At 49.0% G+C, this 22,716-nt stretch overlaps 1 protein-coding gene and 1 long non-coding RNA gene across 8 annotated transcripts in view; one reads left to right on the top strand and one right to left on the bottom strand.

The window, feature by feature from the left end:
- Positions 1 to 841: 841 nt before the first annotated feature.
- LOC144286739 (uncharacterized) lies at positions 842 to 21,291 on the bottom strand. Of its 7 annotated transcripts, none has more exons than XR_013354662.1 (4): positions 15,233 to 16,894; positions 12,969 to 13,008; positions 3,367 to 3,599; positions 842 to 2,438 (listed from the first exon to the last, which is right to left on the bottom strand). It is a non-coding gene; the product is annotated as an uncharacterized LOC144286739 (long non-coding RNA). The 7 variants fall into 7 exon arrangements; XR_013354664.1 differs by having other exon boundaries at positions 15,270 to 16,894; XR_013354663.1 differs by lacking the exon at positions 15,233 to 16,894 and adding an exon at positions 14,773 to 15,176.
- MAP3K14 (mitogen-activated protein kinase kinase kinase 14) overlaps positions 20,428 to 22,716 on the top strand; it is a 47,176-nt gene continuing 44,887 nt past the window's right edge. The window contains exon 1 of the mRNA XM_077853575.1: positions 20,428 to 20,568. The gene's annotated coding sequence lies outside the window, so the exon portion shown is untranslated. The remainder of the gene's footprint in view (positions 20,569 to 22,716) is intronic.

Raw genomic sequence — 22,716 nt, 5'->3', positions numbered from 1 at the left:
GCGAATCTTTATCTCTGCAGCTTGCTTCTGCCTGGCCAGGTATTCTACAGCGTGCTTTCTGGGCATGGCCTCATCTCCCCACAGCTGCCCAGCAAGCCAGGTGCAATTATTATGTACACTTTAAAGATGACAAAGCTGAGACTTGCTCTGATGGAAAAGGAATGCAGATCTGTGTGACTCCAAAGCCTCTCTTCCAGGAAATATTTTTGAAGTCATTATTGTATGGATTAATACTGTATGCTTAAATATAATAAAGGCTTCAACAAATATTTCCTGGGTGTCTCTTGTGGGCTGGGGGTAGAGTGGGGAGCAGGACAGGGTGAGGCCCGGCCCTCGGAGAATTTGCAACCCAGTGGGCCAGATGGACTCTATTTGAAGACTCCACTCCAACAGTCACACTTGGAAACAGGTCATTTCCAGAGACAGAGTGAAGGAAGCCAACAGGCAGCTGGCGTTGGGAGCAACAGAGGAGGGGCTGCTTCCCCTAGGGGCCAGAGTTGCGGGAAGTAAGGAAGTGGGTCCTGAGAAGGAGCCAGGCTGGTTCCAGTGGGCAAGGGGCAGGGGCCTCCCCCATCTCCTGGGAGACCCAGAGGAAGTCCCTTGAGGGTTTCAGGCAGAACAGTGACAGGATTAGCTTTGGATCATTAAGAGACAACCACCAAGGAAGTGGACACATTCTGCTTCTCAGTACCTATTAGCTGGATGCCCCATCCTCCCTCACCACCCCACCCACCCGGCAAAGGCGGGCCCACAGAGCCCACGGGTAACGGGCTGAGGAGCACATTTGTCAGTTAGCCTCAGCTCAGATTCTCAGGAAATACCGAAATAACAAGAGACCAGAGTGACCTAACTCAGCCAGAGAAGCTGGGAGGTTTTAATCAGAAACATCAGAGAAATTAGAACCTTAACATGAACAATCCTCGCCAGCTGGAAGTTCAGTTCAGTTCTTGCCTTCAAGGTCTTTGAAAAAGAATTCTCTGTACACAATACACTGGTTAGTTTTTGTGCTTAAATAATATTCGTGGGCTGGGACTCCAACCAGGGCTGAAATCTTTACTGAAATTACACACGAACACCAGCTGATTTTCACCACACTTCTATTTGGGACATTTTGGGTATTTAAAGATAGTAAATTGTTTTCCAATAAAAAGTTAAAAATTAAAGATGAGCCTATACTCTGATATAAAATAGTAGGTGTTCCCTTAAGCCACATTCTTGCCTGGATTCTGTACCCAGTAGGTGCATAATCCATGTTGCCTAAACAGTGGGGCCCCCTTGGGGCAGCCCCTGGGCCAGACACTTCTCATAAGATCACCTCATAAGAGCATCCAGAGGCAGATGTCCCAATTTTCCCATTCTACAGAGGGGGAAACAGGTTCTATTTCCAGGCTGAGCCAGGTATTCCCATCTGATTGCTGAGCAATCATCCCAGTGCTTTAGGGCCATGTTGGGGGAGATATGGTTTCTCCAGGACAGGAAAGTGCTAGGAGCTTCCCCTTTATCCTTTAGACCTAGGGTCCATAATACTTTTAGGGGCCCAGGAAAATGTTTTTGTTGTAATTTCTTTTTATTTATTTATTTATTTATTTATTTATTTTTTTTTAAGATTTTATTTATTTATTCATGATAGTCACACAGAGAGAGAGACAGAGAGGCAGAGAGAGAAGCAGGCTCCATGCAGGGAGCCCGACGTGGGATTTGATCCCGGGTCTCCAGGATCGCGCCCCGGGCCAAAGGCAGGCGCCAAACCGCTGCGCCACCCAGGGATCCCTGTAATTTCTTTTAAAACTACAAGACAAATGATTAAAATGATCATGAAAACATAATCGTGAATCCAAGCCTGAGTCATATTCATCTTTATACAATATAGTTGTAGAATGTTTTTTATAGAAGAGGGGGCCCATGAAGGCAAAAGTCACATGTGACCCCAGTGCCCCGTAATTCTGTCCCCACATGGGAGAAGAGGGCCAAGAGCTCCTTCTCCTGGCTCCCTACCTCCCCATGTCCTGTTGGCCCCTGGGGAGCTCAGCAAGGCCTGGCCAGAGCCCAGCCTATCTGTAGAGGCCCCGCGCCACACTGGCTTGGCCTGCAGAGCCCCTACCCCACACCCTGTCTTGTGACCAGCCTCCAGAGCCCCCCAGCGTCCTCGTGGCCCAGGGCTGAGGAAGGGTGTGTTCTGATTCCTGGCAGAGCCCAGCTTCCTGTTTTTCTCCAAGTGAACGAGGTCAGGCTGCTGCTGGACAGGGACGTGGGGACTAGTTATAGGCCAATAGATCCCAACCGCGTTGATGGGCTCGGTGGCTGAGGGAGGCGGGGGACAGCAGGCCCGTCCCACTGGGCGCTCAGACGGCCTCTCTTTTTGACACCTCTGCAGACCCCCAGAGATCTCCACAAGGCTTCCTTATCTTCTCTGATCTCCTGGGCTTCAATCTGCTCATCTATGAAACAGACAGGGAGGTTACGCAGTGCCTGCCCACCCACTAAGAGGATCCAAGTCAGGCTGACATGGGAGCGGAAATAGCTTTGTCAACTGCCAAGAGCTCATCAGCCATCAGCGCAGTAGGGCTGGTGAGGAGGTGCCACCTTCACAGCATCCATTTATCACTCACTCCCTTGTCCTGTGAGGGGCTCTACCCCCATATAACTTCATCTTCACCTTGACATGGAGGATGGACCCACATTCCTATTTTATGACTGAGGAAAATGAGGCTAACTGCCTCCCCTCTAGTCCCAGGGGTGGGAAGTGACCCATGTCAAGCTGTGCCCACACCACAGCCCTCTCCCTCCTTGAAGCTGGTGTGGGCGACTCCAACTCAGAACTGGGGAATCCAGCTTCCCTCTGGTTGGTGGAGGGTATGGCCTTGACCAAGGGGACTGAGGAATTACTGGGTGGGGAAGATAAGATGCTTCAGTAGCTGGTCCCCCACAGACACCAGACAGATGCCAGGGGTTTATGTAAAGAGCCTGCCCGCAGCCTCCCAGCACCACCATCCATTTGACACTGTTCACTGAGTGTTGGCTTGCTGCCGGTACATGCCCTTCTCCGGTGCCCTTGTAGGACTCCTGCACCTTCCCCCGTCTAGGGGGTGGAGCCAGCTCTCCCACCTCTGCCATAGGCTTTGGGAGGGTTTTATAACCTGTGTTTGCCCCAGTTCCCTCTCCTGGAAAATGGGACTGATCATAGTACTGACTTCACAGGGCTATTGTTCAGATTGAAGCACTCATGCATTAATTCATAGCAATTGTCATGATCAGCACCCTCTCACACTTCTTTCTTTTCAACCCCTCTTGCTTCCCAGACCTCACTTCTCTCTTCCACTTGCCCTGCCCACTACCCTCTTGGCTTCATCCCTCCCTCATCCTTACCAGGCCCTTTCCTGACTTTGGGAAAGGCATCCAGGAAAAGGAGACACTGCCAGGAGGAGTCCACAAAACTACGGCCAAGGTAGGATCTAAGTGGAGAATCCAGCCACGTGAGAGAGCAGGGTTCTAAGCTGCCAAGGGCCTCCTCTCCCACCAAGGCTTCTTGGGTCCAGGAGGAAGGGTCATTCATGGGGTCAGCCAAGGGGGCATTCATGATGCACACTCTCCGCCAGCACCTAAAGGTCCAGAAGTCCAAAACAGAGGACAAGAGGCAGCTGAGTCGCAACAGAAGCTGGCTTTTCATTTGCGTGACTTTGAGCATGAATAAGAAATGGCAGGGGACAGGGAGTCTCATCTAGGCAAAAGCAAGCCCAGGGCAGCCTGCCCATTAGCTCAAATACTTGTGGGATGCAGAAGAATAAAATAAGAGGTTAGTGCCTGATGCATGGGTAGCAACTTATGAAATATTTGCCAAACGGATAAATGACTCCATGTGGGAGTGGAGGCAAGGTGTGTTGGAGAAAGGAGTCAAAGGGAGGTGGAGCCCGGAAACGGCACCAAAGGCCACATCCACCATGCTGAATGCAGACCAAGATGGCAGCTCACAGGTAACACCAACAGCTAACCCCAGAGGAGCACTTCGTGTGTGCCCCAACAGTTCTGTTGTCATTACCATTGTTTTACAGACAAGGAAACTGAAACATAGAGAAATCAAGACACTGGCCTGAGGTTTATAAACCCAGACACTCCGGCCTCAGGGAGGCCTCCTCAGGCAGGCCTCTCCTGCCTCTCAGTTTATTCTCAAGAGGAATATCCTCAACTTTCAGGTCATATGTTGATTCTTCAAATCAAATGTCTTGTTTTGGGCTTCTCTAAGGTTTTTTGAGTTCATGTGCTCTGTTGAGGCTCCCTCAGTGGTCTTCTGACTCATTTTCTTCGCATTGCCACCTGTTTCTCCAGCAGCTCCATGCTGTTGGACATCTTGGTTCAAAATCAAAACAACATCAGCAATTAGGAGAGAGGATGTGGTGGTTTGCACTAGGGTGGAGGTGGTGAAGATGGAGAAAGTGAACAGTTGGCTCTGTTTGGGAGACAACTTCCAATAGTTTGGATGTGGGAGTGAGAACAATAATTATACTCACCTCATCGCAAATTAAATGATATGATGATCCTGCAGGGAGTGACATAATGCACGTGAAATGATATAATGCACACCAAAGGCACCAACTGTCCTCTAAAGCAGAGGAAACAGGTGAGGGAAGGGAAGAGAGCTGATGATAAAGAGGTTGCAGACTGAACAAGCCCTGAGCTTCATGCCACCCTGCACTGATACAGGGTTCCAGCTGAAGGCCCCAGTAGATGCTCCCACCATGGGCACCCCAGACAGCCTATTGCCTGGACATGTTTGTCATCAGTGCCCCTGTGGCAGGTGCTGTGAGGCACCATCCAAATCCCAAGTTGTTGGGAAAGCTGCCAGATGATGCCTTCAGCTGTCAGCCCTCTTTAGGGACCGCCTTGCCCAAGGCCACACCTCCTTCCAGAGGCAGGAGGTATAAAAGCCAGACCACATACCCTAACTGGAGCTGATGCTGAAGGGGCCATCTGAGGTCTGAACCCCCTGTGGAGCTGGCCAAAGTCTTCACTGATAATATGGTACTTCTCCCTCTGCCTAGTCTGACTTGGGTACCTTCCTTTCCATAGGTGTTGACCCCAAAGCACCTCTAATAAACTTTCTGCACTTGAATCTGTATCTCAGAATCTGTCTCCCAAAGAATTCAACCTGTAACAATCATCTTTACTCTCAACGGTGTTCCAGTTGGGATACTAAATTATACAATCACTCTAGCTCTGTGAGACCTATCAGGTCCCAGCACTTGTCACAGCTCATTGTCAATATTTATTTAGTGACACTGGGCAGCCTTCCTGAGATGGGTCATGTGTGGGTCTTATTCATTCCCAGTCATGCAGCTCAGGGCTTGTCATGGCAGGTGTTCAGTAGATATTTGATGAATGGATGAATGAACCACACTATATGAGCATTTAGAGAGCAATGCAGCCAGTGGGGTCATGGGAGGGGAGGGTTCTCTAAATCTTTGAAGGAAAAGTAGCAGCAAGACATGTGTACCCCTCCCACCCTCACCCATCCCAACCAACTGCTTTTGCATTTAGCTCCTCCCAATGACATTTCATCCTGACTATGGTTTTCAGGATTTTTGTGTTTGTGGTTTCACTCATCCCTTCACTCCCTCCTTCATTCATTCGTTTAATACCTAAGTACCTACTGAGCAATCCCTGTGTGTCAGGCCCAGTTCAGAGCACTGGAATACAGAGGTGAGTATAACCCCACCCTCCGTCCTCTGGAAGCTCACAAGTTAGAGCGAGGAACAGTTATGTAAACAACCGTGAAGTAGTGTGAGGATGCATTGCACACCAAGGCTACCCTCAATTTTTATTTTAGCGAGACTTCACTTGCACTAATGTTGGGTGGAGGGAGGAAATGGATCCTTGGGTTTGTCTGCACCCTCAGAGGTGGCTCTGATCCCAATTGTACCTTTTCCTAAGAACCCACACCCACACTCCAACCTCACTGCTGCTCCCACTCCCTCCTCCTCCCTCTCCAACCAAAATCCATCTGTCCTGTGGCTCAGGCCAGGCTCACAGTGCCTTTCAAGATGACAAGTACTGAATCATAAAAGTGGCGGTGGAGTCAGCTGTTCCTTCCTGGATAAGGGTCGGTTTTAAAGCAAGCCTTCTAGAGATAACAGCCTGTTGGTTGCCTGCTCCAGACCAGGTGGGCAGAGAGCTTGTCCTGGGTGGAAAGGGAACCCAAGCTGTAGACTTGCTTGACGTCTTGCACAGCAGACAGGAAGCCACCCACCTTCATGGGTGAAGTTCTCAGGAGCCCCAGGTGGGCCTCTGGAGGAAACCTGGAGCCAGTCTGCGGAGTTGGCAGTGCCCAGGAGAGCTGTCAGGCCACGCTACCTCCCCACCCACCCTCTAGCTTCCCATTCCCATCTCCTGTTAGTCAGAGGGGCCGCGGGAAGCTCACACACAAAGCAGAATTCCAGGAACACCAGGCTAGGCAGACTCCTGGCTGTTTTCTCAGTTCCTTTTTGCTTCTTAAAGGTCTCCCCTGTGGGAGCTCGGCCGCATGACCTTCCAGGCAGAATCCTGGTTGATTGCCTCTGCGCTGCGTCCCCCTCCCCCCACAATTACACTTCTCAGCGGCTTCTGAGAATCCTAGAAGGTCACTGCTGGAAAGGACCGTTATAGATAGTGAAAGAGGAAGCTGAATGGCTCCAGCCCAGAGAGATGGCCTCCATCTAACTGTCCCACCTGCCAGACTGCATCTCCTCAGGGTCCCCAGCCTCCGGAAGTGCAGCCATTAACCAGGCGCCAGTGGTGTGGGGCATGGGAACCAGACAATCTCACTCTTGGGTGACTGACCCTTCTCAGAGGTGATGAAATAAAAAGGTTTAACTGTTCTAGAAAAGGGTATGTGTGTGTGCTGGGGTGCTGACAACATACAAAACCCAGGCTATGATCAGAAAAGGTAGAGAGCTCTTCCAACTCACCCCCAGCGTCACAGTGGGAGGGGGAGAGATGCTGAATTTTCTAGAAGGATGAAGACCACCTGGAGGGACTGCTCAACTGAGTGTCTATGAGTGCCAAGTGATGGGAAGATTGAGTAAGAAGTGACTCCAGGCATGTTGTTGTTTCTCATTTTCCAAGTTCCCAGATGCATTTTCATTGCCTCTAGCTCTGCTTCCCCCCACACCTCTCTTCATTAACCCTGTCCTTTCTTATCTCCCCCACAGAGGTTCCCTGCCACAGGGCCTTGAGGTACAGCCCACCCTCAGACCACAGCTGACAACCACTGGTAGAGAGTTACTACCACCTACTTGGCATCAAGGGCACATTTGTGAAATGCGCCATTGTTTACATTTGCAACCACGGAGCTAATGAACTAATTGCATCTTGAGCTAACAAGCTTGTGGGTGATTGCAGACCCACTAGTGGTTGTGGAATTGTTCAGAAGGTTCTGGCTTTGAAAGCTCTTCAAAGGCCGACCTGGGGGGAAAAAAGCTTCCTTGGGTTTAGTTACTTCATCATAGTATATTTTAAGAGATTTATTGAGCAAGTCTTAGCCAGATTATGAATATCTGACTAAGTGTAGGGCATGAGCACCCCTGGCAGAGTCGTCTCCAAATACCTCCAGAGCCAGCAATGACAAAGAAGCCTTGGGCATCTGGGGAATTCAAATGAAAGAGATTTTCTGAGGGAATGCAAATTCCTAACAGTTCATTAAAACGCGTGCATGCGCACGCACAAACATGCACACACGGACAACCATAGGCAAACCTTTGTGCCCAGGAATTCAGTGAAATCAAAGCAAATAATAAATGATAAATAAAGTGCCTAGGAAGAAATATGGAAGCAAGACCATTTTGATACCAAAGATGATGAGGATACAAAAATAAACATCAACTACAGTATAAAGAGCCTCATCTTGGAGCACCTAGGTGGCTCAATGGTTGAGCATCTGCCTTTGACTCAAGTTATGATCCTGGAATCCTGGGATGGAGTCCCACCCCCCACCTTGGGCTCCCAGCAGGGAGCCTGCTTTTCCCTCTGCCTATGTCTTGCCTCTCTCTCTGTATCTCTCATGAATAAATAAATAAATCTTAAAAAAAAAAAAAAAAAAAAAAAGAGCCTCAGCTCTCTGTGTTTTGTTTACATTAGTGATTTATTCACATGGGTCATTTGAATATCACCTTCATGGGCTTTCTTTTTCCCACCTCCGAATTCCACCTCTGTTATTATTCATTTAACATTCTTCTCTAAACTGACTCATTTTCCTTTTTAAGCTTAGATTATTTTGAAAGTAGCATGATTATCCTTGATACTTTGAAAGGAACCTTCATCTTTGACTGTAGATGAAAAATCAGTATCATTTGCTATGTAAAATAAATCCAATAAAAACCAAATACTCGAAATGCCTGGGTGGCTGGGATCAAGTCCCACATCATGCTCCGTGCAGGGAGCCTGCGTCTCCCTCTGCCTGTCTCTACCTCTCTCTGTATCTCTCATAAATAAATAAAATCTTTAAACAAACAAACAACAAACAAAAAATACTGTTAATAAGCTCTACCTAGGTCTGTGGCCTGCCAAAAACTCTAATCCTTAGACCAATACTCTGTCTCGAAAAGATGAGCCAGTGTTAGAAAAAGGTGTTAAAGACACATTGGCACCAAAGGAGACTTTCTTCTTGACTTAATTAGAAGGATTGACAGAAAGTATGACGCACTACTTCAGACTTAATCCTCTGTCTATTCTCCACTATAGGATGGCAGCTCCATGATGCAAGGACTGGGGTCTTTGTGTTCACTGATCTACCCTGCCTGGTGCCTAGAGCTGGCCTGGTATAGAGTGTGTGGTTAATAAATATTCGTTCAACGCATGGATTAATTAATACACAAAATGACATAGGTACAAGGCAACAATTCTTGTCACATGGAATGGTTGGAAACAGGTAAGTCCATCAACAGGGGACCAAGTAAATTACATACTAGCCAATTGTATGTGTAGCCATACTACACAATGGTATAGGATGCGGTCTTTAAAAAGAACTAGGCAGCTCTTTATGTCTTACGTGGAACTCCCTGAAATGTAAAGTGAAATAAGCAAGGAACAGAGCAGTCATGTATAGCATGCTTCCATTAATTTATTTAAAAGAGGGCAGCCTGGGTGGCTCAGCGGTTTGGTGCTGCCTTCAGCCCAGGGTGTGATCCTGGAGACCCAGGATCGAGTCCCACGTCAGGCTCCCTGTATGGAGCCTGTTTCTCCCTCTCCTTGTGTCTCTGCCTCTCTCTCTCTGTGTGTGTCTCTCATGAATAAATACATAAAATCTTAAAAAAAAAAAAAGTTACTTAATACACAAAATGACATAGGTACAAGGCAACAATTCTTGTCACATGGAATGGTTGGAAACAGGTAAGTCCTGTTTTTTTTTAAAAAAAAAAAAATTTTTTTTAAAGAGGCTACATGGGGGCACCCGGGTGGCTCAGTCCAGTTGAGCATCCAACTCTTGATTTTGGCTCGGATCATGACCTCAGGGTCGTGGGATTAAGCCCCACATCGGGCTCCCAGCTCAGGGCAGTGTCTGCTTCTCCCTCTCCCTCTACTCCTCCCCCTGGTTGCTCTCTCTTTCAAATAAATGAAATCTGTTAAAAAATAAAATAAAAAAGGCTATATGAATCTATGTGTTTGTAGATGCACAAAACATGTCTGGGAAAATGCACAAGAAACTGGTTGTTTCAAAAAAGGAAGACTTGTAGCCAGAGATGAGAGAAGCATACTCTTCTGAAATTGGGACAAAGCGCACACATCCACATCAACTATTCAAGGAATAGACTAAAAAAAAAAAAAAGGAAAAAAAGAGAAGAATTGGAAAGAAAACAACTTTCTCAGCATGACATCAGTGTTACTTAGGGCTCTGGCCCACCACGCAGGGTCCAGTGCACCACTGGCAGACGGAGTGCCTCACTTGGGGAAGCCATGGATTATAGGACAGCTCCATTAGGATGGCACAGATTTGTGAAAGCACTCTCATCTCCACAGCTGACATCTGCTCTAATCTCTGAATCTTAACTCTGGGCTTTCCCTCCACCTCATCTGAGCATCTTTTATCTTAATGGAGTAAAATATGATTGGCCCATTAGCAGCAGAATCACATAGTCCTTGACTGAGATTTCTGGCATTCTCTCTGTCTCTAGCCCATTAAATTACTTATCTCCTCCCATAGCTTTTACCAGGAGAGGTTCCCTTTCTCAGAAAATAGGAGTGGCACTCTCGACTAACCTGGATTACAGACCCATCTTCTGTACCATTTCCATGTGTTACACAATCCCTCATAAGCACAAGCTGATTACATATGAAGGTTTATGACACTGTGATTTCATTCTCGGGCCATTTTTCATGATTGGAAACTCTCAAGATGGTGACATTTTACAAATCTCAGCATACAAGTCAGTATTGCATGTAATAGAAACTCAATTGCAGTGGCTTCACCAGGTAACAGGCAGCCGGAGGACAGCAGTCCTAGGAGGTGGGCAGTCCCTGGTTGTACCATGGTTCCATGAGGCCATCAGGGACTCAGCCCATCTCCCTTTCCACTCTGCCAACCAAGAATGAAGTTTTCATTTTTATGGTCAAGCACCGGCTGCTAGATCTACTGATAGTGGGTCCACATTCCAAACAGAAGAAGTATAATGAGCCAAAAGACAAAAGGGCATGTGCCAGCTGGATTGGCCCTTGTTAGCAAGTTTTCCCAGAAGCCCTACCCAGAGACTTGTGTGCACATCTTACTGGCCAGAATTGTGTCACATGGTCACCCTAGCTGCAAGGGAGCCTTTAAAACTGAGCAGGTCTATTACTATGGGCAAAAATAGAATTCCAATCTTCTTCTTCTTCTTTTTTTTTTTTTTTTAAGATTTCGTGTATTTATTTCTTTAGAGACAGACAGACCATGCACACAAGCTAGGGAGAGGGAAAGAAAGAATCTCAGACTCTGCACTCAGCACAAAGCTGGGTGTGGAGCTCAATCCCAGGACCGCCAGATCATGACCTGAGCCAAAATAAAGAGTTAGAGATTTATCCACCCAGGTGCCCCAGAATTCCAATCTTAAAGAAGGATAGGCCGGATAACCCATAAGCAAAAGACATCATTTTAAACTACCATTATATTAGCTATTAAAGTATGCATAGCTTAGCCACCCAGGTAGATAAAGGAAGGCAATGAGGATATATTTATTCATTTTTTAAAAATCTTTCACACGTTTAGCATAGAGCTAAAATTGAACGTGGGACATATTTTGGGGAATGGGGGTGGCAGAGTGAGGTTAGATACCTACAATGGAACCTGGGAAGCCACTAGAAACAGGTTTCTGAAGCGGATGACAATAAGGAGCCACAGCAGGTTCTTGATCCGAGGAATGATGTTGAGCCAATTTAGTTCAACACATTTACTGAACCAACTCACCAGGGTGGTGATTATAAGCTGCCTCCAGGCACCGTCTGTACAGGAGATGAGGCAGGCAATCAACTGGGAACTGTGATACTTAAGAGGAAGCATTTCATCGGAACCTTGAGTTATGGATGTGATTTGACAGGCAGAACCAGAGGGGTACGTTTCAATCCACAGGACAGCCTGTGGCCCAGGTGCACTGCACTCGGAGTGGTTTGGGGGCAATAGAAAGTAGTACAGAAGGGTGTCTACAGGGAAGTTGTGAACAGTAAGATGGGGCTGGACTGTGGGGACCTTGAGAACCAGATAACAACCTTGTACTTGGGGTGCCTGGGTGGCTCAATGGCTGAGTGTCTGCTTTTGGCTTAGGTCGTGATCTTGGGGTCCCGCATTGGGCTCCCGTGGGGAGCCTGCTTCTCCCTCTGCCTGTCTCTGCCTCTCTGTGTGTGTCTCTCATGAAGATAAATAAAATCTAGATAAATAAAATCTTTAAAAAACAAATTAAAAAAAAGCTTGTACTTTATCAGTAGGCAATGGGGAGCCACTGAGAGTTTTGAGCAAGGGAGTAACAGGACAGAGTAGGACAGAGTGGAATGGAAATGAGGGAAGCAAGAGAAAGCAGTGAGACAGCACCAGGGCACTGGTAGAAAGGGGAGACAAAGGAAGGCCACAGACACAAAGGACATTATGGAGAGAGAGAGTCAACATGGCTTGGGGAGAGCAGGCAAGAGGAGGTGTTGGAGGCGACAGAGGGTGAGAGGTGATGTCATAGAGAGAGATGGGGCACTGCACAGACAGAGCTGGAGATGCCAGGTGGCTAGAAGTGGAAATGCTTAATGAGTCCCTGGAAATTCCAGTTGGCTGCTCAAGAACGAGGTCAGAGATGAAGGTGTTTATTTGGAAGTTAACCAAGAAGGACAACTGAGGTGCCTCAGATACATTATGTCCGAAGCTGACACACCTTTCTTTCCCAGAACCTCTCTCCTCCTCTGGCTCCTGAGCAGCAGCAGCAGCCCAGACTTGGCCCTCCCATCCTCCAGCCACGCCCAATCTGCTGATTTATTTTCTCAATAGCGAGTCTCTCTGTATTTTGCTGATCTCTCTTGCTCCCCATCCCCTTGCACTGCCTTAGTCCAGCCCCTATCATCCTCTTACCTGGTCTACTGCAAAGCTCCCCCAACCCTGACTGGTCTCCAAATCTGTAGCCTGTACCCTATCCCCCAATCCTTTCACACTGCAGAAGAGAAATGTCTCTAAAATTCTGTTCTGGAAATGTTCTTTGTCTCTCCCCTGGCCCAGCCTACAAGACCCTCTATAATCCAGATCATAGCCAGTGGGACCAGCCTGAGTCTCACTCACCTCGTCCTTGCATCCCACACCCAGTTCCTCAATGTGTCTTGACATGTCCCTTGTCTCCATGCTCTTCCCACCTTATTCACCTGGCTTACTGCTACTATACAGCTTGGCAGCAATAGGTTCAAGCATCACTTCCTCTAAGAAACCTTCTTTGATCTCCTCTATGTGTTCTTACTTTACCCGGGGGCTTCCTTCTACCCTCTACATTGTATGGCAACCTTACCTTTCCTCTAGTGCAGGCTTCATGACTTTTTCAACTTTCTCTGTTGAGAGAGAGGCATAACAGGTATTCAACTAATGTTTGTTGAATGATTAAAAGAAGTCAGGAATGAAAGAGAACTCCTAGGGAGAAAGTTTAAAGAACTGGGGTGCTTAGGATAAAACTTGGGGAGTGCCTCAGTTTTTAAGAGTGGGAGAAGGAGGGGTGCCTGGGTGGCTCAATCGGTTAAGCATCTGCTTTTGGCTCAAGTCATGATCCGGGAGTTCCGGGATTGAGCCCTGAGTTGAGCCCTGAGTCAGGCTCCCTACTCAGCAGGGAGTCTGCTTCTCCCTCTTCTTCTGCTCCTCCCCCTGCTCATGTTCTCTCTCCCACTTGTTCACTCTCTCTCTCAAATAAATAAAATCTTTCTTAAAAAAAGAAGCGGGGGTGGGGGGAGAAGGAGGGGCGCCTGGGGGGCTCAGTCAGTTGAGCATCCAACTCTTGATTTTGGCTCAGGTTATGATCTCAGGGTCGTGAGATTGAGCCCCCCAAGGAGCCTGATTGGGATTCTCTTTCTCCTTCTCCCTCTGTTCCTCCCCACACTCTATCTCTCCCTAAAACAAAACAAAACAAGAATGGGAGAAGGAAAGAGACACAGAAAGCGCAATATCTCCAAAGACTCAGGAAGAGAATTGTCCTAAAACCCCAGTTATCCCTTTACTGTCTCCATAATTTTGCCTTTTCCAGAACAACATATAGTTGGAATCATACAGTATGTAGCCTTTTCAGATTGTCTTCCTTCACTTAGTAATAAGCATTTAAGTTCCCTGCATGTCTTTTCATGGCTTGATAGCTCATTTCTTTTTAGTGCTGAATAATATTTCATTGTCTGAATCTATCACAATTTATTTATTTATTACTATGGAGACAGTACAAAGATCAGTGGTTGCCAGGGGTTGAGACAGAAGGAAGGAATGAATAGACAGAAAGCAGTGGATTTTCAGGGCAGTGAAAATACTCTGTATGATACCATAGTGATAGATACTTGTCATTACACATTTTTCAAATCCACAGAATATAAAGCCACAAGAGTGAACGCTACTGTAAACTGTGGACTTGGGATGATTTTGGGTCAGTGTAGGTTCATTGGTTGTTTAAAAAATACCACTCCCGTGGGGGGTGTTGATACTGTAGGAGGCTGTGCATGGGGGAAATCTCTGCACCTTCTGCTCAATCTTGCTGTGAATCTAAAACAGCTCTTTTTTTTTTTTAAGATTTTATTTATTTAGATTTTATTTATCTATGAGAGACTCAGAGGCAGAGACATAGGCAGAGGGAGAAGCAGACTCCCCATGGGGAGCCTGATGTGGGGCTCAGACGCAGCCCTTAAAACAGCTCTCAAAAATGTTAATTCTTTTTGGGGCACCTGGGCCGCTCAGTCCGTTAAGCGTCTGCCTTCCGCTCAGGTCATGGTCCCAGGGTCCTGGGATTGAGCCCAGATTCTGGCTTCCTGCTCAGCAGGGAATCTGTTGCTCCCTCTCTCTCTGCCCCTCCCTCCCGCCCCAACCCCTTCTCATGTGCGTGCATTCTCTCTCTCAAATAAATAAATGAAATCTTTTTTTAAAAAAGTTAAGTTTTTTGTTGTTGTTGTTTTTTTTAATTCCAGTAATGACTGGGAATGTTTTCCCCTCTCTACTTTTCAGGTCCCAGTTTAACTCCTCAGGGAAGCCTTCTCTGAGCCTCTCCACTGTGTCAGATCCCACATTATCCTCTCCCATCCCATACCTGCCCTGGTCCTGGGCGGTGTGCCCTCCCATCTGGTTCTTACCTTCCCTTCTTTGCACTGGTGACTGATCCCTGTGGGCTCCCAGGTGAAGGAGAGGCGCTGGCAGAAAGTCATGGGGTGGAAAGGGGAATGAAAGGAGACTCTTCATCCCTCTTGGTCTTGAGTCATGTCTATGGAAGGGGTTGTGTCTCCTCTCTGGTTCCAACTTCTTCCAAGAGACCCCGGCCCCAGCCACTGATTATACTGCTTCCTCCTCAAGAACCTCTAGTCCAGGGGCACCTGGGTGGCTCAGTCAGTTAAGCATCTGCCTTCAGCTCAGATCATGATCCCAGGGTCCTGAGATCAAGCCCTGAGTCCCGCTCCTTGCTCAGCAGGAAGTCTACTTCTCTTTGTCCCTCTGCCCCTTCTCCCTACTTGTGTTCTCTCTCTCTTTCAAATAAATAAATAAATAAATAAATAAATAAATATCTTTAAAAAAGATAAACAAAAACAAAAAACCCACCTCTCCAGCCCAGGAGGAGCAGTGGATTCCTGATTACCTTGCCATCTCCTCCTGGACTTCTTCGCAATTCCATCCTTTCTGTAACCAACTCCTTGGATGTTTACAAGCTCAGAGTGAGTGCTGCCTCCCTAGTTGGGCCCTGCCTGATATAATACATTGTATCCTCCTTCTCTGTGGCCTCTGTCACTTGGAATGACTTACGTCCTCATCTGGAGTCACATGCTTGAGCAAGGTCTGCCCACCCATTAGACTGGAAGCTCCAAAGGGCAGGCACAGGCCTGGAGGTTCTGCACTTCCCAGGACCTGACAGAGTAAGTGCACCGAGCACCACATTTATGGTGTCTGCAGATGAGAGATGAGATGACATCATCTGAGCAATTAGTGGGTGTCCATGGAGAGAAGGGGTAGTGGGCCAGAAACCACACAGCAAGGGGTACATGCAAGTGGGAAATGAAGCAGACACCCAGAGCGCCCAGAATTTTGGGAGTTAGGAGAGGAAAAGAAGGTTGGGCCAACAGTGTAGGGAAAAGCCAAGACAGAGGGTTTTTAAATTATGATTTGTCTGTTTCTAGGCTGGGGAGACTTGATCATATTTGGAGGTTGAGAGGAAGATGCCAAAGGGGAGGAGGTCAAGGGTAGGAGAACCTGGGACATGGGGGGTGGAACACATGACTGCAGTGGTCTTTTAGGAGGATTAAGGCCAGAAGAAGGGTTGAGAATGGTGTGGAGAGGAGACTGCAGGCAGGGAGGGGAGTTAGGAGGAGATAACCAACCAACCGGCATCGAACCTTACTTAAGCCAGGGCTCCCTAAGAGGGCCCATGAGTTGAAAAAGGTATCAGAACGGATGTTCAGGACCTGTTCTCGGTAAGGTCATTTTTGCCCAGTGCCCCACAGAGAACCCCAGCCAGTCAGCTCCAACGTCTGCAGAGATGGGCACCTCTTCTTATCCACATCACCATGGCTCCTCCTCTTCTCCAACAACACTGTGGTTTGCCATGCTCCCTTCCATCTCCCATGTGGGGCAGAATTGGTGGGAGGCAGGCAGGACCCAGGATCTGTGTGCTGATAAAAGTTTAACAACCAGCCTGAGGGTAGGTAAGCCTGGCTTTAAACTGTTTGCCAATTTCCACAGTGTAAATACTCTCTTCTAATCCAGTGTTCAGCTACCAACATGAGGTCACTGAAGGCAAAGTAGGAACGGAGCTCTAGCACACCACTGCCTGCACCCATTCCCTCTCCTGCCTCCCTGGCCCCCCACATACCTCTAGACTGGGCGGCAGCAATGGTAGGCCTAAGCCAGAGAGGACTGCAATAGCACCATGCTGCAGCCCCGGGCAGGCTCTCCTGGGGAAGGTAGAACTGCCTCTCCTCCAGAAACATCCACCCCCACCCCCCAGTCACCTCTGATCTCAGCCTCACATCTGAGTTCTTCTCAAGTATAACTTCAGTATCTCACAAGAATTTGGGGCCTGAGATCCACAGACACTCAGATGACTCACTAGCCACTTTCTCACTAGACATGGCTGGACACCATTAACTGTGCTGACTAAGGTGATAAAAACCAGAATATAATTTCCTTTTTCCCAAAGCAAACAGAAGAGGAAAAATGATTGAGGGAGCTCCAAGTATTGTCTCACTGATGCTCGACAGTCACTCACTCTTCCATAGAACTCATGGGCAAATGGCTCCCTGAAGCCCAAAGGCCCTTTGCAGAGTCCTTCATGGCTCTGGGGTCATGCCTGGTTTGAATCCCAGCTCTTTTTTTTTTTTAGATTTATTTATTTATTTTAGGGGGCGGGAGAGTATGTGTGCAAGCATGCATGGTGGGGGTGCAGAAGGAAAGAATCTCAAGATCTCAAGCAGACTCCCTACTGAGCGCTGAGCCCTCAAGCCCTGAGCCCCACTGCGGGGCTCTATCTCATAACCCCAAGGTCATGAACCTGAGCTGAATCAAGAGACTGATGCTTAACCAAGTGAGCCATCCAGGCGCCTCCCCGCCCCCCCGCCCCGCCCCAAGCTCTTCTATTACAGCCAATGACCTTGCATAAGTCACTTCTCTCAGAGCCTCGGTTTGCTCATCTGTGAAATGGGAGTGATAATAATAATACCTATTTTGTGGGGTTAGACTGTAAGTGTTCTCAACGGCGGGGGGGGGCAATTTCCGCTTCCTTTGGGACATTCTGCAATGTCTGGAGACATTTTTTGTTGTCACAACTGGGTGTAGGAAGGGTGGCGTTACTGGCAGCTAGTGAGCAGAGGCTCTTGAACATCCTACAAGGTGTATGACAGTCTTTCATACCAAATAATTATCCAACCCCAAAAGTCCATAGGGCCAGCTGAGAAAGCCCATACTAGAGTGAATAATCAGGGAGGTTACAGACACACATGAAGCACTTAGACGTGTCCAGTTGCATTTTTGCAAGGTCTCAAAAAACAGAAGCTTCTATTCTTTTTGGAAAAGCCCAGAGCCCCGTTTATCCCTTTTCCAGACCTGAACCCCTGGGGTAGGATGTAGAAACCCTTGAGTGCTGAGAACCTGGCTCACCACTCTAGGTGTGAGTCAGTCTATAAATGTCAATTTCTTTTATTTAAAGCAGAGCCGGGGCTGCACATGTGACTCAAGGCTGGAAGCCTCTCCAGGTTATCGTGACTTAACTGGCTGAGCTGGGAGGAAGTAATTTTGCCCTGAAGCTCTCCTTCCAGGAGATACAAGCATCTCAAGGTTAAAAGATTCCATGGTGCTCACTGAGACTGGGAACTGTGTTGTTTTTCATCTCACCCCCCATACAGCGGGGCTTGGAAAGGCCTGAGAAAGGTAACTGAAACCACGAGACCCTTCATGTCCTCAAATGCCTTCCTCACTGGTCTGTAAGGGTTTGTCCCTCTGCTGCAACCTGATGTGAAATCCCTTCTGCGGAGCTGCAATTTTAGGTCAACAGAGCACTCTCTCCTGCTAATACACATTAGTGTTAGTGGGTAGATTTAAAGACAGATAATCTTGATGGGGTGGTGTATGCATGCAGGGGACCCAAAACTAAAGAAGTGTCAAGGGAAGCTGGGTAAAGTACGTGGGCATTGGGTGTCTTAAAGGAATGAGAGCCAGCCAGGGAGCGTCTGCCGACTCTGTACCAGTGCCCACGTCTTTCTGGAGAAGTGGTGTGCCCAGAGGCAAACAGGTGGTGGGAGAGGCAAGCCGAGCATCCAGGCTTACTTATACCGACCTGAAAAGCACCATCTGGCCAAGCTCCACCTCTCCCGGGGTGACTGAAATGAAAAACCCTGGGGTTGGAAGGAATTTTAGGGGCTCCCAGCCTCCTTTTTCCCCACCATCTCCTGGTCAGTGGCCGAGCCAGTTATGCACCAGAGACTATCCAGCTCCAAAGCATGGGCATTATGAGGACCACAACTTCAAATGCTTTAGGGGCCAGACAGATGACATAAGCTAAGTGGTTGCGTGTTAAGATAACACAGGCTGAGGCTGCAAGGAACTGTAGGCTCTGCTCTAAGGCATTCAAATTCAAATTAAAAAAAAAAAAAAACCAACCACATTGGACCAGCCAAACAAAACATATCTGTGGCCTGAGTGGGTGGGTGAGGCCCTTAGGTTGCGAGTTTTTGACCCCTAACTAAATAAATGGTCTTCCCTAACCCCCAACAACAGAGATCTCCAAAAAATGGCTTTGAGCTACCACAGACTGTCTGAAAATGAGAGCTCCTGAGCAGGTCTTTGCTCTAACACTTCCAGAGATGGAATGATCCTTAACCTCCCGAGACAACCTGGGATTGGGCCTGCCTAAGCCCACCACTAGAGCCAGTTGCCAGACCTGCCTGCCATGGACCAGTGAAGCAGGTAGGGTGCCCAGGTAGGGGCATATCTTTTACTCTGCAAACCGTTTTGAAAAGGTTGTAGGGGCACCTGGGTGGCTCAGTGGTTGAGCCTCTGCCTTCTGCTCAGCTAGTTATCCTGGGTCCTGGGATGGAGTTCCCATCCTGCTCTCCACAGAGAGCCAGGTTCTCCCTTTGCCAATGTCTCTGCCCCTCTCTCTGTGTCTCTCATGGATAAGTAAATAAAATCTTATTTTAAAAAAAGTTTGTGGGGCACCTGGGTGGCTCAGTGGTTGAGCATCTGCCTTTGGCTCAAGTCGTGATCCTGGGGTCCTGAGATCAAGTCCCGCATCGGGCTCTCCACAAGGAGCCTGCTTCCTCTGCCTACCTCTCTGCCTCTGTGTCTCTCATGAATTTAAAAAAAAAAAAAAAAAAAGTTTGTAATTTTCTACTATAAATAAAATGCAAGCTCATTGTGGAAACACTGGAAAATACAGATACCTTCCCTAACCACATTCTGAAAGAAGCACTGTTGACACCTTGGACCATATTCAGATTTCAGGTCCCTTTTCTCGCACAGGTGAAGTTCCAGTCTTCTCTCTGGCCCTGTAACCTGTAAACCCAGCTGGGAGATGCTTCGCGCAGCGCTCCCACTCCGTTGCTTCTCTGGCTGCACGAAGGGGTTGCACCAAGCCATCCACAAGCTCTCTCATCAGACCCGGGTCCATTAGGCCCTGGGCTCCCCAAGCTTCTCAAGGGAAGGCACCAGAAGCTGTCTTAGGCACCAGAACCTGTCTTACTCGTCCTCAGGGATTCTACAGCGCCAAGCACACAGTAAGTGCTCAATAAAAGCGTTTCGAACCACCCCCCCCCCCCCCCCCCACCTCACGCCACACCTTCCCCAGCCGCCAGGGCTAAGTGCAAAGAGGAAGCAGAACCAGACCGGGGTGGGAGAGCGCCTCGCCGTCTCCAAGGTAACCCTAGTCCAAGGCTGGGGGTGCCCACGCATGCGCACAGCCGCCCTTCCTTCCCGTAACCTCCAGAAGCACGCAACACGTAAAAAGACTGCCAGAAGGCCAATGCGCATGTGTGGTTACACCAACACCCCGGCTGCCTCCGCCTTCTGTCAATCTGTCCGCCTAGCAATCTCTGCTCTATAAACACTGTCCGGAAATAGTGCCCATTTCTGGAAACGAGGCCTTCCTAGCCAATCTTTGCTAAGGGCTGGACGACGGGACCAGCCTGGATGCGCCTCCTCATTGGTTAGCCTGGGGGGGCGGGGCCAAGGTCGAGGTGCGGCCCGAGCCAGGAGGCGCGAAGCGAGGCAAATCTGCAGCCGCCGGGGGAGGCGTGGCCCCGGGGGCGGCCGGGAAGGCGGCGAGGGGGCGGGGCCCGCGGCCGGGGCTGGGCGACAGCAGTCCCGTAGCCCAGCGGTCGGCGGCCGGCGGCGGGAGATCGCGGGCGAGGGGAGCGCGACACTCGCTGCTTGGGGAGATCGGCGCTCGGCCGGTAGGTGACTGGGCGGGACCCCGGGGCCCGGAGCGGGGCGCCACGGAGCGGAGGGGACGCGTCGCCCCTCCGCCTGGGACCGGGCCGCCGCCTGGCCGGCCGCCCGGAATGGTGGGGGTCGGCGGCGCGGGTCAGGTCCTCCCGCGCGGGGGCCCCGGCGGCGGGCCGCGAGCGCTCGCTTCGCACCACGCCGCTAGGGTCACGGCCGCACGCCGTGCCCGCCTCGCACCCCCGCAGGCCGCACACGCGCCCAGAGCGCGCGAAGGGGCGCCCTGCTTCCCCTTGCCCGACACCCCTTTTCTCCCCGCACTCGGCGGCGCCGCGGCCAAGCCCTCCGCTCCTGCGCCTCTCCCGGGGGCCCCCGGGGTGGGAACTCGCCTGGCGCGGGGACGGACGGTGGCGTGGCGATGCACGAGCGCTTCGGGGCTGTGCGCCCTCCACCTGCCCTGGCAGTGAAACCCTCGGCCTTCCCTTGGGAAGTTCTCCGGTCACACCCCGAGGCGGGGAGAAGGAGTCGACGTGCCCTTGGCACCCAGCGGGGCAGTGCTGGCCACGCTCAGCATCCTCTTTCTCACCCTGAGCCTCTGTAAGCCTTGTGTCCGCCCCACTCAGGAGTTCTTCTGTGGGCCCCCGTACGCTGTTCCCATCTTGAAAGCCCACGGGTCACTAGGCAGAAAGAGGCCTCTTGTACAGGGCAGAGTCCCACCTGCCCAGAAGCCTCCTCGGTGCTGGGTAACTTCAGAAAAAAAGCGCTTCCTTCCTAATTAGAGTTTAAAATTTTGCCTTGGGTCTTAAAAAGTGGACCGGGGAAGTCATGTGGGGAAGAAGAGGATGGCTGGAGAAGAGTACAGAAATCAGTGGTGTGAACGGTAGAATCATTTTTGTCAACTGGAAAGTGTGAACACCGGTGGCTTGATTAAGGAATCTAAAAGCAAGTGAAGTTAAGTGATGAGAAGTGGGGCCCAGTACAGAATAGCAGTCTCAAGCTCATTCCAGGAAAAATGTTGAAAACCCCTTGACTAGAAACATGGTCTTTCTGAAACATTACAGGGAGATAGTATCTTAACATTAGTGATGTTTTTTGTTTTTTTCTTTTTTCTTTCTTTCTTTTTTTTTTTTTTTTTTTTTTTTTACTTTGTATCTTCATACCTATAACCTCCTTTTTCCTTCAGACATCTGGGTGAAGAAATAGACAGTATTGTCCAGTTTGATAGGTGAGGGTACTGAGGCAGGTGGTGGGGTGGGTGGTATTCATGTTGCCTTATGCCTCATAGCTCAGACTCAGGGTGAGGAGCCTGGGCCACTGGAGTCTTAACCAGCTTCCTTCCCCTGGGCCAGGACCACCACATTATGGGACTTAGTTGCAAGAAGAAGAAGAAGGGAGACGTTTGCTGTGGTATGCTCTTACCATGAGAGGACAGGTGCTTGTCTTGCTTATGATGTATTTGGGGTTACTCTTGGTGTTTTTTAAGTGATGTCAAGGCCAGTTCTTTGGGTGCAGTGATGCCAGACCTCTGACATCTTTAAGACATCCTCACTTATTTTGAAGGGTGTGGTGAACTTCTCAGAAGATCTCAAAATAAAAGTTATATAGTCTCTGACTTTAATTTTAGAAATACGTACCCAGGTGTATGTTCCCACACTTTTGTAAAATCAGACAGCAATAAGCTGCGAAGCTTTAGGTCACCTTCTGACTGTTTTTCAGATTATAAGGAGCAGTTCTGAAGGGGAGTTTTTGCCTCTGGTATTGTCTGTTAGGGTTTGTGGGAGCGGCACCACAGACAGAGACCCTGCCAAATGAGCCTTCATCTATTAAACAAAAATGTCTGGTTGGCTGTTTCGCCTCAACAGATGGAGGTTTGGTTCCTCATTTTGGTTCTCCTGTTGAACACTGACTCCTTTGTGATCTGCTTGGAGTGTTTGTATATCATTTAATGTTGAGAGGCAGGCTTGCCCTGATTGGTTGTCCAAATCCAGGCAACTGTTGTGATTTTTTTGGTTCATGGTAACAGTTCATCCTGGCCAAGGTCTGGTGAGAGATCTGTAGAGATGGGAAAGGCAGAGCTTCATCCAGGCTTGTTTTCTTCACTGTTGGCACCCTCTTAAGAGCATTCTATCACTTTGGCTTGTGAAGTCATTTTTAATTTC

This window comes from Canis aureus, chromosome 16 (assembly GCF_053574225.1).
Source record: "Canis aureus isolate CA01 chromosome 16, VMU_Caureus_v.1.0, whole genome shotgun sequence".
Classification (NCBI taxonomy): Eukaryota; Metazoa; Chordata; class Mammalia; order Carnivora; family Canidae; genus Canis; species Canis aureus.
The sequence above is the reverse complement of the archived record's forward strand: the minus strand, read 5'-3'. Positions and strand labels throughout refer to the sequence as shown.